Genomic DNA, 18,516 nt, shown 5'->3' on the forward strand with positions numbered 1-18,516 from the left:
CTACTTCAGAAGGTCTTGAGAGGAAAGCTGGGGGAAGAAAAGTGTTAGTAAGTATTTGTTTCTTTCTGAAGTCTCTTCCTCTGTCTCTCAAAGATCTTCCTAATTGCCTCTACAGAACCATTAGTGGTGTACCTGTTCCTCATCCTATTACTTCTTCTCTGGCCTTTGAAATTGAGAACTCTGGTTGGAGAAAAGCCCTTGGCTGATAACCTCTTTACATGAAGAGAGGTCTTGTTAGATGTGCCTTAAGAAGATGGGGAGGAAGACCCGCCTATGTCCCTGTCTCCCTGTCCACACTGTAGGTAATATCCTCCATGTCATTCCAATGTCAGAGACTGCCTTTTTTGAACCTTATGGATTCTGAAGTCCAATTTGTGGTTCTGACAAATGTGTGGTTCTATGCTGAGAGAATGCAGCTGTCTAGTTTATCTACTGCTGGAGAAACAATCAGGAGCAATTCACAGTATACACCTACAGCACTCATTTGTTTGAATTCAACTTTTAATAAGTTTGGAAGAGTAAAGCCACACTTCCTTTCTAAAGTGCTTCATAACATGGGGCCGTGGTTACCCCTTACATAGGACAGTGTGTTTGTATTTATTTTTAAACATTGGTGCTCCCCAAGCATTTCTTTATCTTATATCTATTTGTGAAGTGGATGTATTCGGGAAGACATTATGGGATGAAAAAAGCCACAATGTCCATTCATTTATTCATGCACTTATTTACTAAAAAATAATTACCAGGCTCCTTATGACAGGCTCTTTTGTAGACACAGAAGATGCAAAGATGAGCAATCTCGTCACCGTTTTTGGTGGCAGTTGAGCACAGATCCAATAAGTTTTCTGGAATGTGTGCAAAAAGTAGCATCACTCTCACTCCTTTCCAGATAGTCTCGCTTTCCCCTGAAGAGGAGGTCCCCAGGTGACGTATCCCCAGGAACCCGGGGTGAGCGACCGGGCCGGGCGGGGAGCCTGGGCTGCGGCCGCCGCCAGCGGGACCCCTCATCCGGGACTCACCCCTGTCCAGGACGCCCTCCCGGCGGGGCGGGGCGGGGCGGCGCGCTCCGCTCCCCGCTGCCTCCTCCGCCGGGGTCCCCAGGGGGCGCTCGCGCCCAGGCCTCGGAGCCGGCAGCGCGCGGGCGGCGGGGCGCGCGGGTTTCGTCAGAAGGTGGAGGCTTTCGGCGGAGCCGCGGTCCCCAGCTGCCCGGTCGCGCCCCGTTTCCTCCCTCCCGCTCCGCCCCTCTCTCCGGCGCCCCCACTCCTCTCCCCGAGTGACTGAGGGACGAACGGCCCCGTCCTCACCACCCGGCATGGAGTTCGGGTCCCCGCGCAGCCCTCACTTCCCGCTCGGCATCTCTTCCCTCCACGGTCGCTGAGCTGCCCCGGCGCCCGAGCGGAGGGCGGCACGACCCCCTAGGCCGACCGCGGCCCCGCCCACGGCCGCACCGCAGCTGCGCTCTGGTTGGACCCCGACAGCCGAAGCCCAGTCCGCCCTCGGGTCCCCGCGCCAGGTAAGTTGGTCGGGACCCTGCACCGCGTACCGAGGCTGCGGCCGAAGACCAACTTTTGAGGTGCAGGGGCTCGCTCCGACCCGGCGCTGCTGTTTAGGAAGAGCTGCGCGCAGCGTCTTAGTCCAGGGGAACTTTGGTCCCTCCTCTCGCCCCTGCCCTCCGCCCGGCTAGCTCGGCCTGGCGGGGGTGGAGAGGGGGCCGACCTGCCAGTCCTGAGCTGAATGAGGAGGGGAGAGGCAGAGTCCCGGCTGGGGTCGCAGCATCCCTCCTCCTGACGGCGGGGAAGCGAGGAGGGAGCGGGGGCTGTGCGGGGTCCCGGGGCTGGACCGCCGCGGTGAGACTCAATCTCTCAGCTTCCTAACCTCCCTATCTCCCTCCCCACCCCATAGGTTCCAATACTATTGAACCGCATCTCGGGCTGTCTAGCTTAAAACTCATCCATAGGTTCGCAGGTTCCTTGATTCAGCCAACTCCCTCTGCGCTCCTTCCTCTATTTGATAAAGTACCACGGGGAGGGGACAGGGATGGGACTGGAGGGACCCCTGAAGCGCTGGCCACAGCCGACTAAAGTGGTCAGGACCGCGCTATCACAGATGCCCAAGGACCCTTAGGGTGGAATTGAGCGGGACAGTTAGGAGGTGGTCCTTGCGGCGTCAAGTGAGTATTGACCACCGTCGGGTGGGGAGCAAGCTGACCCCTGAGAGGTACTGTTAGGAAGATCCGTTTATCCTTCGCCTTGAAGGCCGTGGGTGGGCTTTAAGGCTCCGGTCCCCCCTGCCCCCCCTGCCCCCCCCCCCCCCCCCGCAGGTCCCACCACGCCTCAGGCGGCCTTGCAATCCTGGCTTCCATTCCCAGAACTTGCCAGGCTCTGGGAAGAATCCTGGCTGCAGAGATGGTCCCTGGGGGCTCGAGCTTAAGAAGTGCTGCCCCTGGGGTTCCGGAGGTGGACGGAGGAAGGGTGAACGGAGTAGTGGGGTGGGGTAGGGAGATTTTGAGAGACAAACACCCTCCATCCCCACCCCCTGCCCCCTGCAACTGACCCACTGATGCCATAGGATTTCAATGCCTTTGGGAGGAGCTGCCTCTGCTTCTATTACTCCTGTGTTCAAAACTATGCAAAACCAACTCTTCATCCTCTGGCTGCTTTGCCAGGATTTTAACAGCACTACTGTGGTTGTTCTTGGCTCACTTGGTTTTAGGTTCCCTCAACAGCAGTTTTGAGCTGTCCAAGTATTTTAAAGTGCTCTCCTTAAACTGATACTGAACGCTACTCTTTTGGAAAAGCTGCTTTCACTTAGAGGAGATATTCTTTTCTCTCCATTCCTTCCTTCTACTGCCCGCTTAACAATCCCTGTTCTCAAAGACGTTTGTGTTTTATTTTTTACTTTATGTCAAAACGCATTCCCCCCTCCCCCAAAAAACTTTCCTAGTACACAGGTGTTTCAAATCCATGCCAATGTTTTGTAGTTAGTATACACTGGTTAAGCTGCATAGCAATCCCCCCAAAAGCCAGAGACAAGCAACAACTTCACTTACTTCATTTGATGCCCTTCAAGTTTAGGAAGGTCCCATTTTTATTACCCAGCAGATAAGACAGAGCTCTGGATGGCTGTGGCTGTGATTAGATAACTTCTGATGTTTTCATTTCCCTTACTGAGCTCCTGCTTCTAGGTTAAATTCATTTTATTGCCGGTCCATTTTTAAAGAAAGACTGACAAAGTCACTCTAATAGATCAGGGGTCTGAGCTCAGAGTAGGTCAAAAGTACTCACATGTAGGGAGGTGGATAAAAATAGAAGGGTTGGCGAGTACAGCCAGGACACCTGTGTTAATCCTGCATACTAATAAAGGCCAGAATCTTCTCATTTATCTCTGGTGGGAAGTTCTGATGGTTTCACAGGATGAAACTCAAACCACATCAAAACTAGGTGATTTCCCCTGAGTGTTACATAAAAGGAAGTATCCCTCCATAGTAGGATTGGCTGTTGAATCCTGGGCTGTTTTTAATGGTTCAGTGAGAAGAGCTTGCCTATGATAGAACCAAAGGTCTCCTAACGTATTACCGTGTGAAAATGCTCATGGACATCAAACCTATACCATTCCTGTGAGTGCTCATCCCAGCATAATTTATTGGGAGCAGTGACCTTCCCAGCATGAGACAAGCACTTTGTTACAGCTTCTGAATATTTCTTTAAAAATAGTTGCTCTGAGATTTGTGCGTTGTTTTTTTAATTGTACTTAAAAGACTTCTGTTTATCTTCAGGTCTCTGGTAGAAACATGGCGTTTTGCTTGAATCCATGGTTTGTCTTAAGGAGACCCTGCTTTTGGAGGTTTTGATTAAAAAGTGCCTTGTACTACAGGGTTTCTTGATCTGCACGTGGACTTCTGATTTTAAAATACTGCATTTCAGTTAGTAGGAAGCAAAGATGTTATGTTTCCAGAGAAGTTTTATGTAGTATTCCAAAAAATAGAGGCTTTGATTCTTCCCATCATCAGATGATTTGAGTCTACCATCATGACTGAAAACCTTTAGATTATACCAATCAGAAGGAATAATCACAGAGGGAAAAAATGGGTTAATGGTGGAATCTTTATTCTCATCTGCATTTGAATCTTTTGGAACCCAGCTGAATGTATTTATATGGTTTGTACCATGCATTTATCTGTCTTCTCTTTACAAATTTTCTGAAATATAATAAAGGCCTGGACCTTTATGGCCACCTTTATTCATGTAAAGAAAGGATTTTTCCATGGAGGTAAACATGTTGGAGATGAGTAGTTAGTATTGTGTATAATCAACGGCCCCCACTGTCAGAGAGGTCTCAACCCAGAACAAAGAAGGAGAAAAGGACTCTGATGGTACCAGACCCACTGATTGGGAGAAAGTCTCTATACCAGTTGGGAAAGTCACTTCATGAATCTTTGTATTTTTTCATCAGAGATGTGACCAGAGGATCTGTCTTTCATGCATTTTGAAGAAGAAAGGGGCTGAATTTATTCTCTATATTTACTTTTTTTGGTCATGTTAATATTTTAAAAAACAAACAAAAGCCCCTTTGGATCCCTGCAGTAACTGAAAGTCATATTTCCTTGGCAACAGGAGCTAGTACCCTGGAATCACAAAATATCAAGCCAGAAAATTTTAAATGCACTTAAAATAAAATGTCAAATGGTTGAAGACCATCCTATAGTGTATTAGAAGTGACCTGCCAGCATATGATAATAAAGTTCCCTTTAACTTTGCCTTTCTCTTGATTGAATGTAGATGGTAAAGACAGATTACAGAACTTTAGTTTTAGGATGTCCTAAAAATTCTAGAATGGTTTTTCTTTTGAGGGAAGCATGTTATTAAAATTAAGGGGGTTGGAGTGACACATCCTTTCTTTGAGTGAGGTGTTCTTGTGGAGGTTGGGATAAGTCCAAAATCAAGCTCAATCAATGCGTCAGTCAAGATGTGCTGGTTTTCTACACTATTTGAAATGGACAATATAGAGTAGAACCTCAATCAGCATTAAATTCAGCCAATCTGCTAAAACTTGTGACTGCAGAGTAAAAACATAGCAATGCCTATGTATACTTTCAGTCTTTTCTGTACTAGAAATCTCATTTATGTGGGAGCTTTCTGTTTAGTCTATGAACTACTAAATATTCAATATATATGACATATAGTATATGTTTTCCCTAAGTTAGGAAATGCTGGGAAGTCCTTTCTTTGGCTGCTGTATTCTTGGGAAAGCATCTTGAGAACCAGTAGCTTTTAACTCAGTAAACATTGAAGGCCTGAAGGCAAGTCTTGGAAAGTGGAAGGTGATAAGGATGACTTATTTGGGAAGGTTTATCCTTGTCCTATGATTTTGGTGCACTCCTAGGTGTCGGGGGACCCATATAAGCTAGCCTGTGGTGGGCTCATCTCTAAACTGTGAACAACAATTTTATCACTTTGACTCTTAGATGCTCAGAACCATAGCCCTCTTGATTACTCCTCTCACTAAGAAACTCAGGTTCCCTGGAGATAATTACTGTGGTGGCACCATGGGCACTGATGACCTTGACTGAGTTGGGGATGATGGTGGGGAGGGGGGCTCCCACCTTCACTGGGAGGAGCAGGCTTGAGTCTTATTATTTTGCTCTCTCGGAGCCAGTGCAATATTTACCCGATAGATGTGATTAAATTTGTACAGAGTCACTGTCTGCAGCCATCCCTGTTAATGTGAATGTTTTGTGAAGAAGAACTTCTCATGCACAGTCCTAGCTTTCTATTTTAAATGTCACAATTGAGTCAATAAAGTAAACAGATTTTATGTGTATCCAGTTAAGGAATCCACAGGGGAATTCCTTTATTCTGTCTTAAATTAAAGGTCCATTCAAAAAGCACAAACTTTCTAAAATGTTTCTTTTCCATCTGGCTCAGAATATCATATTGATAACTTTCTTCTGACTTTGAAAACTACAACTGCTTCCCCTTGGAAGCATCAGGAGAGAAATACAGTATTTCAGGTTAATTCTAGAAGCAACCTTATCAGGTTTAAGGTGTATTGACTAAAAGACGTTCCTTATGCAAGAGAACCTAAACCTCTGCAGGGCACTTAAAGGAGGAACGAAATCAGGCTGGCGGGTGCCCAAGGCAAGTGCAGCCCCCCGCCCCTCCCCCAACTGGGTAGGGAGGCAGGCAGGAAAGGCTGAGAGTTGGCGTTAGAGAGGACAGCCGCTAGAGGGCGCCGGAGCACCAGCGGAGCCGTCGTGCAGCTCCCAGGCCAGACCTCCAGGCTTGGAGATGGGGTTGGCAGAACCCCAAGGAGGGTGCCCAGAGAGGAGGGGTTGGTTGCCGAGCGCCTCTGACTCAAATTGCCATGCTTCAGAGAGGGGACAGAGATCCGCCTTCAGCATCGGATGGGGCACTTCCAACCTGGTCGGGTGGCCCCGTGGCTGGACACCTGACATGCTGTCTGCAGTCTCACAGCCCTTTGTTTCTCCGGAGGCAGGACTCTGGACCCAGAAATACCTGGCTTGAATCTTGGGCTTTCAGTTTGAAAGGTGCAGGCCTGTGTGAGTGTTGGCCTCTGGAAGACGAGGTTTGTGGTGGTGAATGGGTGAAGTGTAAAAGTGGTATTTTGGTGGACAGGCTGTGCTCATCCCTGTGCCCTTTCTCTCAAGAGTTCTACCTAAACTTCCTTCTTCCCTTTCCATTTGAGCCTCTTCCTCCTGGCCCCACACCCCTCCCCTCAGCAGAGGGGCCTCACTTATCCATTTGTTGAACAATCACTGATCACAGCCTTTATGCCCAAAGCTGAGTTAGGCAGTGGGATCAATTAATGTGGAGTTCCCATGTTTTGAAGCTGCAGCTTGAGGGGCAGATGGAGAATATGAGAGAGAGATGAACAAACCATGTGGGCTGAGAGATACCGAGATACTGGCTTTGTCTCAGAGACCCTGGGAAATGGTCTCTCAAGTTCTTTACACTCATGTTTTTTCATCTCCCTATATTTCAAGGAATCGGGTCTATGGAGGGAGGAAAAAGGGGAGGGGTCTCACTCAGCATGTACTTTGGTTTATATGTATATTTAACTGTGCTATTAGAGGTTCTCAAGTCCAATCAACTTGTACTACTGCCCTCTATGTGTTAATTTCATCAATATAATAAGATAAATGCCTATATAGTTGACTTAATTCCATTTTAATAGGAAAATGATTTTTAAAGGAAACATAATAGAAATATAACAACAAAACCCTTACCTCTAAAGGTTGGGTCTGGAAGAACCTAAATCAAGAGTCTGTTTTTAAAATATTGAAAGATGTAGTCAATACAAATATCAACAAAAATTAAAAATAATAAGGACAGCAGAATGGTTAAAAGAAATGCATTATCTTTATCATTAAAGTGGCAGAAAAGTGCTTAATTTATTAATAGGCACTGGGGGCAGAGGATGCCTAATTTGATGTCTTTGTTATATTTGTGCAGTTATTTCAACAAGTAACTTAAAGACAAAGTGGAAAAATGCGGTTTGTGCCTGAGGTGGCCACCCTGGGCCAGGTGAGTTAAGTTTACCTGGCCAGGTAGACCGCAGAGCTCCTGAGAAGCCAGTGTTGTTATTCTTCTGCTGGGTACCCCCTTAGGTTCTGTGACTTGATTGATTGTGAATCATGTTGAGGAAAGGCCTGAACAGAGGAAAAGGGTGGAAACAGTTGATTTGGGGAGGAGCTAACAACATTCATCACAGCTCATGGCCTGACTGAATTTTAAAGAGACTGGAAAACAAATACTTCCTATGGAATCAGAGAATGTGAGGGCTGAACAATCTCATAGAATTAGGAACACCCCTTCCCATTTTCCAGATGAGGAAACAGAGGCCCAGCAAGCTGAAATCCCTCACCCAAGCTGCACCCATCTCCACTCCCCACTACGTGCTTTACAAGAGCAGGACTCTTCCTGTCTTTTTCACTGCTGAATCCCAAACAGGGCCAGGCATCTGGCATCTGCTCTAGAAATTTTGGTTGACTCCATGAACAATGCTATTTCTTTCTTTCTCACTCTTATTTAGGATTGTGCCAATAAACCACTAGGCTGTAATATAATTTGATAAAGGTAAGTATTTATTGAGTTTTGTTATGATAAGGGCTTAGCCTTTGAAGGTAAACAGACTAGGATTACATCCTGATTCTGCCACTCAATAGCTGTTTGGCTTTGGGAAAATTACTGAAACTCTCTGAGTTTTATTTCCTCGTTTGTAAAAATGGGGATAAAACTGTATAAGGCAGAGACCTTCAAGAGGGTGGAGGAGTAAGACGTGGAGATTACCTTCCTCCCCTCAAATACATCAGAAATATATCTACATGTGGAACAACTCCTACAGAACACCTACTGAGCAGTGGCAGAAGATGACCTCAGACTTCCCAAAAGGAAAGAAACTCCCCACGTACCTGGGTAGGGAAAAAGAAAAAAGAAAAAACAGAGACTAAAGAATAGGGACAGGACCTGCACCTCTGGGAGGGAGCTGTGAAGGAGGAAAAGTTGCCACACTAGGAAGCCTCTTCACTAGCAGATACTGGGGGTGGATGGGGGGGAAGCTTCGGAGCCACGGAGGAAAGTGCAGCAACAGGGGTGCAGAGGGAAAAGTGGAGAGATTCCCGCACAGAGGATCGGTGCTGACCAGCACTCACCAGCCCGAGAGGCTTGTCTGCCCACCCACTGGGGTTGGTGGGGGCTGTGAGCTGGGCTCTGGCTTCAGAGGTCAGATCCCAGGGAGAGGACTGGGGTTGGCTGCATGAACACAGCCTGAAGGGGGCTAGTGCACCACAGCTAACCAGGAGGGAGTCTGGGAAAAAGTCTGGAACTGCCTAAGAGGCAAGAGACCATTGTTTCGGGGTGCAGGAGGAGAATGGATTCAGAGCACCACCTAAACGAGCTCCAGAGATGGGTGTGAGACGTGGCTATCAGCACAGACACCAGAGACGTGCATGAAATGCTAAGGCTGCTGCTGCAGCCACCAAGAAGCCTGTTGTTAAGCACAGGTCACTCTCCCCTCCAAGGAGCCTATGCAGCCCACCACTGCCAGGGTCCCGTGATCCAGGGACAACTTCCCTGGGAGAACACACGACATGCCTCAGGCTGTTGCAACATCACGCTGGCCTCTGCCGCCAAAGACTAACCTTGCATTCCGTACCCCTCCATGCCCACTGCCTGAGTGAGACAGAGCCCCCTAATCAGCTGCTTCTTTAACCCCGTCCTGTCTGAACAAAGGAGATGACCTCAGGTGACCTACACGCAGAGGCAAGGCCAAATCCAAAGCTGAACCCTAGGAGCTGTGCGAACAAAGAAGAGAAAGGGAAATTTCTTCCAGCAGCCTCAGGAGCAGTGGATTAAATGTCCACAACCAACTTGATGTACCCTGCATCTGTGGAATACCTGAATAGACAATGAATCATTGCAAAATTGAGGCGGTGGACTTTGGGAGCAAGTGCAGACTTGGGGTTTGCTTTCTGCATCTAATTTGTTTCTAGTTCTGTGTTTATCTTAGTTTAGTATTTAGAGTTTATTATCATTGGTAGATTTGTTTATTGATTTGATTACTCTCTTCCTTTTATATATATAGATAGATATATTATTTTTTCCTTTTTCACTTTTTGTGAGTGTGTATGTGTATGTTTCTTTGTGTGATTTTGTCTGTATAGCTTTGCTTTCACCATTTGTCCTGTGGTTCAGTCTGTCCTTTATTTTGTTTGTTTTTAGTATAGCTTTTAGCGTTTGTTATCATTGGTGGATTTGTTTTTTGGTTTGGTTGCTCTCTTTCTTTCTTTTTTATTACTTTTTAATTCTTTTTTATTTTTAATAATTTTTTTTTATTTTAATAATTTTATCTTATTCTTTCTTTTTTTCCCTCTCGTTTCTTCTGAGCTGTGTGGCTGACAGGGTTTTGGTGCTCTGGCCGGGTGTCAGGCCTGTGCCTCTAAGGTGGGAGAGCCGAGTTCAGGACATTGGTCCGCCAGAGACCTCCCAACTCCATGTAATATCAAACAGGGAAAGCTCTCACAGAGATCTCCATCTCAACGTGAATACCCAGCTCCACTCACTGACCAGCAAGCTGGAGTGCTGGACACCCTATGCCAAACAACTAGCAAGACAGGAACACAACCCCAGCCATTACCAGAGAGGCTGCCTAAAATCATACTGAGTTAAAAGACACTCCAAAACACACCACTGGACACAGTCCTGCCCACCAGAAAGACAAGATCCAGCCTCATCCACCAGGACACAGGCACCAGTCTCCTCCACCAGGAAGCCTTCACAACCTTAGCCTGTGGGCAGACACCAAAAACAACTGGTACTACAAACCTGCAGCTTGCAAAAAAGGAGGCCCAAACACAGTAAATTAAGCAAACTCAGAAGACAGAGGAACACACAGCAGGTGATGGAGCAAGGCAAAAACCCACAAGACCAAACAAATGAAGAGGAAATAGGCAGTCTACCTGAAAAACAATTCAGAGTAATGATTGTAAACATGATCCAAAATCTTGGAAATAGAATGGAGAAAATACAAGAAACACTTAACAAGGACCTAGAAGAACTAAAGAGTAAACAAACAATGATGAACAACACAATAAATGAAGTTAAAAATTCTCTAGAAGGAGTCAATAGCAGAATAACAGGCAGAAGAACGGATAAGTGACATGGAAGATAAAATAGTAGAAATAACTACTGCGGAGCAGAATAAAGAGAAAAGAATGAAAAGGATTGAGGACAGTCTCAGAGACCTCTGGGGCAACACCAAATGCAGCAATATTCCAATATAGGGGTCCCAGAAGAAGAAGAGTAAAAGAAAGAGACTGAGAAAATATTTGAAGAGATTATAGTTGAAAACTATAGTGGAAAATTTCCTTAATATGGGAAAGGAAAAAGTCAGTCAAGTCCAGGAAGTGCAGACAGTCCCATACAGGATAAATCAAAGGAGAAACATGCCAAGACACATATTAATCAAACTATCAAAAATTAAATACAAAGAAAATTATTAAAAGCAGCAAGGGCAAAACAACAAATAACATGTAAGGGAATCCCATAAGGTTAACATCTGATCTTTTAGCAGAAACTCTGCAAGCCAGAAGGGAGTAGCAGGTTATATTTAAAGAGATTTAAATATTAAAAGGGAAAAACCTACAACCAAGATTACTCTACCCAGCAAGGATCTCATTCAGATTTGACGGAGAAATTAAAATCTTTACAGACAGGCAGAAGCCAAAATAATTCAGCACCACCAAACCAGCTTTACAACAAATGCTAAAGGAACTTCTCTAGGCAGGAAACACAAGAGAGGAAAAGACCTACAATAACAAACCCCCCCAAATTAAGAAAATGGTAATAGGAACATGCATATCAATAACTACCTTGAGTGTAAATGGATTAAATGCTCCAACCAAAAGACATAGACTGGCTGAATGGATACAAAAACAAGCCCTGTATATACTGTCTACAAGAGATCCACTTCAGACCTAGGGACACATACAGACTGAAAGCAAGGGGATGGAAAAAGATATTCCATGCAAATGGAAATCAAAAGAAAGCTGAAGTAGCAATTCTCATATCATACAAAATAGACTTTAAAATGAAGACTATTACAAGAGACAAGGACAGTACATAATGATCATGGGATCAATCCAAGAAGATATAACAATTGTAAATATTTATGCACCCAACATAGGAACACCTCAATACATAAGGCAAATGCTAACAGCCATAAAAGGGGAAATCGACAGTAACACAATCATAGTAGGGGACTTTAACACCTAGCTTTCACCAATGGACAGATCATCCAAAATGAAAATAAATAAGGAAACACAGGCTTTAAATAATACATTAAACAAGATAGACTTAATTGATATTTATAGGACATTCCATCCAGAAACAACAGAATACACTTTCTTCTCAAGTGCTCATGGAACATTCTCCAGGATAGATCCTATCTTGGGCCACAAATCAAGCCTTGGTAAATTTAAGAAAATTGAAATCATATCAAGCATCTTTTCTGAACACAGTGCTATGAGACTAGATATCAATTACAGAAAAAAATCTGTAAAAAGTACAAACACATGGAGGCTAAACAATACACTACTAAATAACCAAGAGATCACTGAAGAAATCAAAGAGGAAATCACAAATACCTAAAAACAAATGACAATGAAAACATGACAACCCAAATCCCATGGGATGCAGCAAAAGCAGTTCTAAGAGGAAAGTTATAGCAATGCAATTCTACCTCAAGAAACAAGAAACATCTCAAATAAACAACCTAACCTTACACTTAAAACAGTTAGAGAAAGAAAAAAAAAACCCCAAAGTTAGCAGAAGGAAAGTAATCATAAAGATCAGACAAGAAATGAATGAAAAAGAAATGAAGGAAATGATAGCAAAGATCAATAAAACTAAAAACTGGTTCTTTAAGAAGATAAACAAAATTGATAAACCATTAGCCAGACTCATCAACAAAAAAAGAGAGAAGACTCAAATCAGTAGAATTAGAAATGAAAAACGAGAAGTAACAGCTGACACTGCAGAAATACAAAAGATCATGAGAGATTACTGCAAGCAACTCTATGCCAATAAAATGGACAACCTGGAAGAAATGGACAAATTCTTAGAAAAGCACAACTTTCTGAGACTGAACAAGGAAGAAATAGAAAATATAAGCAGACCAATCACAGGCACTGAAATTGAAACTGTGATTAAAACTCTTCCAACAAACAAAAGCCCAGGACCCGATGGCTTCACAGGTGAATTCTATCAAACATTTAGAGAAGAGCTAACATCTGTCCTTCTCAAACTCTTCCAAAATATAGCAGAGGGAGGCACACTCCCAAACTCATTCTATGAGGTCACAATTACCCTGATACCAAAACCAGACAAAAATGTCACAAAGAAAGAAAACTACCGGCCAATATCACTGATGAACATAGATGCAAAAATCCTCAACAAAATACTAGCAAACAGAATCCAACAGCACATTAAAAGGATCATACACCATGATCAAGTGGGGTTTATTCCAGGAATGCAAGGATTCTTCAATATATGCAAATCAATTAATGTGAGAAACCATATTAACAAATTGAAGGAGAAAAACCATATGATCATCTCAGTAGATAAATAGATGCAGAAAAAGCTTTCAACAAACTTCAACACAGATTTTTGATAAAAATCCTCCAGAAAGTAGGTATAGAGGAAACTTACCTCAACATAATAAAGGCCATATATGACAAGCCCACGGCCAACATCATTCTCAATGGTGAAAAACTGAAATCATTTCCTGTACAATCAGGAAGAAGGGAAGTTTGCCCAGTCTCACCACTGTTATTCAACATAGTTTTGGAAGCTTTAGCCACAGCAATCACAGAATAAAAGGAAATAAAAGGAATAGAAATTGGAAAAGAAGAAGTAAAACTGTCACTGTTTGCAGATGACATGATACTATGCATAGAGAATCCTAAAGATGCTACCAGAAAACTACTAGAGCTAATCAATGAATTTGGTAAAGTAGCAGGATAAAAATTTAATGCACAGATATCTCTTGCATTCTTATACACTAATTATGAAAAATCTGAAAGAGAAATTATGGAAACACTCCTATTTACCACTGCAACAAAAGGAATAAAACACCTAGAAATAAACTACCTAAGTAGACAAAAGACCTGTATGCAGAAAACTATAAGACACTGATGAAAGAAATTGAAGATGATGCAAACAGATGGAGAGATAGACCATGTTCTTGGATTGGAAGAATCAACATTGTGAAAATGACTATACTACCCAAAGCAATCTACAGATTCAGTGCAGTCCCTATCAAACTATCACTGGCATTTTTCACAGAACTAGAACAAAAAATTTTTATTGAAACACAAAGGACCCCATATAGCCAAGCAATATTGAGAAAGAAAAACTGCGCTGGAGAAATCAGCCTCCCAGACTTCAGACTATACTACAAAGCTACAGTAAACAAGATGGTATGGTACTGGTACAAAAACAGAAATATAGGTCAATGGAACAGGATGGAAAGCCCAGAGAGAGATAAACCCATGCACCTATGGTCACCTTATTTTTGATAAAAGAGGCAAGAATATACAATGGAGAAAGGACAGGCTCTTCAATAAGTGGTGCTGGGAAAACTGGACAGCTACATGTAAAAGAATGAAATTAGAACACTCACTAGTGTCATACACAAAAATAAACTCAAAATGGATTAAAGACCTAAATGTAAGGCCAGGTACTATAAAATTCTTAGAGGAAAACATAGGCAGAACACTCTGTGACATAAATCACAGCAAGATCCTTTTTGACCCACTTCCTAGGGAAATGGAAATAAAAAGAAAAATAAACAAATGGGACTTAAGGAAACTTAGAAGTTTGCACAGCAAAGGAAAACATAAGAAGAAAAGACAACCCTCAGAATGGGATAAGGTATTTGCAAATGAAGCAACTGACAAAGGATTAATCTCCAAAATTTATAAGCAGCTCAATATCAAAAAAAAAAAAAAACCCAATCCCAAAATGGGCTGAAGAACTAAAGAGACACTTCTCCAAAAAAGATATACAGGTAGACAACAAACACATGAAAGAATGCTCAACATCACTAATCATTAGAGAAATGCAAATCAAATCTACAATGATGTATCACCTCACACCAGTCAGAATGGCTGTCATCAAAAAATCTACAAACAATAGATGGTGGAATGGGTATGGAGAAAAGGGAACCCTCTTGCACTGTTAGTGGGAATGTAAATTGATACAGCCACTATGGAGAACAATATGGAGGTTCCTTAAAAAACTAAAAATAAAACTACCATACAACCCCGCAACCCCACTGCTCGGCATACCTGGAGAAAGCCGTAATTCAAAAAGAGTCATGTACCACAATGTCATTGCAGCTCTATTTACAACAGCCAGGACATGGAATCAACCTAAGTGTCCATTGACAGATGAATGGATAAAGAAGATGTGGCACATATATACGATGGAATATTACTCAGCTATAAAAAGAAACTAAATTGAATTATTTGTAGTGAGGTTGATGGACCTAGAATCTGTCATACAGAGTGAAGAGAAAAACAGAAAGAGAAAAACAAATACCATATGCTAACACATATATATGGAATCTAAAAAAAAAAAGTTCTGAAAAACCTAGGGGCAGGACAGGAATAAAGATGCAGACGTAGAGAATGGACTTGAGGACCCAGGGAGGAGGAAGGGTAAGCTGGGATGAAGTGAGAGAGTGGCATCTACATATATACACTACCAAATTTAAAATAGCTATTGGGCAGCAGCCACATAGCACAGGGAGATCATCTCTGTGCTTTGTGACCACCTAGAAGGATGGGATAGGGAGGGTGGGAGGGAGATGCAAGAGGGAGGAGATATTGGGATATATGTGTATGTATAGCTGATTTGTTTTGTTTAAAGCAGAAACCAACACACCATTGTAAAGCAATTATACTCCAGTAAAGATGTTGGGAAAAAAAAACTGTATAAGACCGCAGAGGACCTGTATTAAGTGTTGGTCTTTCTCACTCTTCCACTTCTGCTCTCCATTCTTCCTAGAGAAGATGTTAAAGGGGGTATAGTACTTTTTAAATAGGGGGTTTAATTTATTTCGGATAATACACATCCTTCAGAAAAGATTATTCCACTATAGAAATGTAAGCACATGAAATCACTACAAATACGTATTTTATGGGTTAGATATTATTAGTTCTACTTTATAAATAATTGAGCATGCCAAAGTACTGGTAACTGGATAGGAAGAGGACTCAAACCTAGGGTGCCCCACCCCCCAGTTTCAAGACCACAGAATTTTTTTCTTTTGTTTATATTCTTTTTCATTATGGTTTAGGATATTCATAGGATATTGAATATATTACCCTGTGCTATACAGTAGGACCTTGTTGTCTATCCATCCTATATATAATCGTTTCCATCTGCTAATCCCAAACTCTCAATCTATCCCTCCACACCCCCTCACCCTTGGCAACCACAAGTCTGTTCTCTATGTTTGTGAGTCTGTTTCTGTCTCATAGATAAGTTCACTTGTATCGTATTTCAGATTCCACATATAAGTGATATCATATGATATTTGTCTTTCTTTGTCTTACTTCACTTCATATGATAATCCCTAGGTCCATTCATGTTGCTGCAAATGGCATTATTTCCATCCTTTTCACATCTTCTTTATCCATTCATCTGTCGATGGACATTTAGGTTGTTTCCATGTCTTGACTATTGTGAATAGTGCTGCTATGAACATTGGGGTGCATGTATCTTTTCGAATTGGAGTTTTCTCTGGATATATACCCAGGAGTGGGATTGCTGGATCATATGTCAACTCTATTTTTAGTTTTTTCAGGAACCTCTATACTGCTCTCCGTAGAGGCTGCACCAATTTACATTCCCACCAACAGTGTAGGAGGGTTCAGCCTGGGCGTTTTTTTCAAATCCGTGTTTCATATGGTCTTTATTTCTCATCCATCCTTCCGTGTCTGCCTCTCTCAAGAAGGCTCAGATCCTCCGTTTTCACACCCTCCTGGCTGACTGTGCTTTAGCTCCTGCTGTGTAACATTGGTGTGCATGGGTGTTCCTGATTCCCCAGTGGATCACAAGTTTTGCCAGGTAGTGGCTGTATCATACGCTGCTTGCTGTAACCCCAGAGTGATTAGAACTTTCTGGTACATAAGGTGCTCTCTCTGTCCCCCGTGTGTGTACCCGTCCCCTTATCTTACATCCTGCATCTGAGTCAGGTTTGTGGGTGACTACAGTGTACATTTAACTTCCTCAAAATCAACTCTACACCCTCAATCACTTGTTAAAAATACTTATGTTACATTTGGATGGTTTGCTTTCTATAATATAATCTAAATTAATGTGTGACGTTATACAGATATATTACTGTATGATGTTGTATATGTAATGTAATATGTATTGTACTTGGCGAACAATTTATGGGATTTTTTTCAAAGATCATTTTGACTATGTGTGAGTTTTACTCTACGCATTAACTTTGAATCATAGCCCTTACCTACAATGTGCTACATTATAATTGTAAGACCATGCTTTGTGTTGTGTGTGGTTAGGTAGAATTATTAGTGAGAGGCATACATTTTGAGTCAGGCGTCCCTGGGTCTGAATTTCAGCTCTGCTTAATCTCTTGAAGCTCAATTTCCACAGATGTAAAATGAAAATAACTTGAGAGCCTGTGCCCGGGGATGGCTGTGAGCCTCAGAATATACATGCACCCTAAGTACCCATCGTATTGTGGGCACATGGAAAGTCCTCAGGTTGTCACTGTTGTTGGCTGGTGGCATCCCTCAAAGGTTAGCACTTAGGAGTAATTACCCTAATGGTAGTAGTTTGCTGTGTTGCAAGCGAGTTGTGAAAACTAGAAGGAGTGTGTTTATGAAGGTGTGATAAAGACTAGCAATAAATCATTTACCGTCCTTCCCTGTCTCCCCTGTTCCCACCCACAAATTTTATTCCTGGTTGCAAAGATAACTCAAGGGTTATGCTGGGGTTTCTCTAAGATAAAATTTCCTCTGTTCCTGCTGATTCCAGATTTATTTCAGATGCAAAGTATGTTTAGCACTGGCCCCCAGATACACAGCCAGAATACAAAATCAATCACTCTGCTCTGCAAGTGGAGCAACAGACATTTATTGTATTTATATATCTCCTATCTTTGTCCGAAAAAGATTCTGGTAGCCAGCAATAGACAACATATTGGGTACATTCTACTATCAAAGTCCAAAATGCTACTAGCACAAAATATTCTTATTTATTTATTTGTGGTACACGGGCCTCTCACTGCTGTGGCCTCTCCCGTTGCGGAGCACAGGCTCTGGACGCGCAGGCTCAGCGGCCATGGCTCACGGGCCCAGCCGTTCCGCGGCATGTGGGCTCTTCCCGGACCGGGGCACGAACCCATGTCCCCTGCATCGGCAGGCGGACTCTCAACCACTGTGCCACCAGGGAAGCCCCAAAATATTCTTTTTTTTTTCAGGGAGGCCCCCATTCATATTGTAAAGCCATGGTTCTCACACTGGAACACGAATCAGAAATCTCCTGGAGATTTTTTGTTACAACACAGTTCAATGGGCCTCACAACCAGAGTTTCTGATTCGGTGGGTCTAGTGTTAGAGTCAAATAATTTGTATCTCTGACAGCTTCCCAGGTGATGTTGATGCTGCTGGTTTGGGAACCACACTTTGAGAACTAATGCCTTAGATACTCACTTTATTTAGACAAATTGCACTTTCTCTACTGTGGGGTATGACTGAGAACAGCATTGGTGGTGAGGAAAGGGACCTGACATTTACTGAGCACCTGTGACATTTGCCGTGTGCCAGGTACCTCAGCAGCACTTTACACATATTATCCTATTTAATCCTCACAACTACCCCACCAATCAATTCATAATTATTTATGGAGACCCTGTCGTGTATCATGCCATGTGCTGCGCTAGGTTCTGGGGATGTGGGAC

The 18,516-nt window shown here is 43.0% G+C and overlaps 1 protein-coding gene across 3 annotated transcripts in view; it reads left to right on the forward strand.

Moving 5' to 3' along the window:
* Positions 1-18,516, forward strand: part of CPNE4 (copine 4) — a 583,236-nt gene that overhangs the window by 1,642 nt on the left and 563,078 nt on the right. The window contains exon 1 of one of the 3 annotated variants that reach the window (XM_030876424.2): positions 1,151-1,513. The exons of the other annotated variants lie outside the window; for them this stretch is intronic. The gene's annotated coding sequence lies outside the window, so the exon portion shown is untranslated. Of the gene's footprint in view, positions 1-1,150; positions 1,514-18,516 lie in introns of those variants that run through there. 3 annotated transcript variants of the gene reach the window in all.

The sequence above is a fragment of the Globicephala melas genome, chromosome 4 (genome assembly GCF_963455315.2).
Source record: "Globicephala melas chromosome 4, mGloMel1.2, whole genome shotgun sequence".
NCBI classification, from domain to species: Eukaryota; Metazoa; Chordata; class Mammalia; order Artiodactyla; family Delphinidae; genus Globicephala; species Globicephala melas.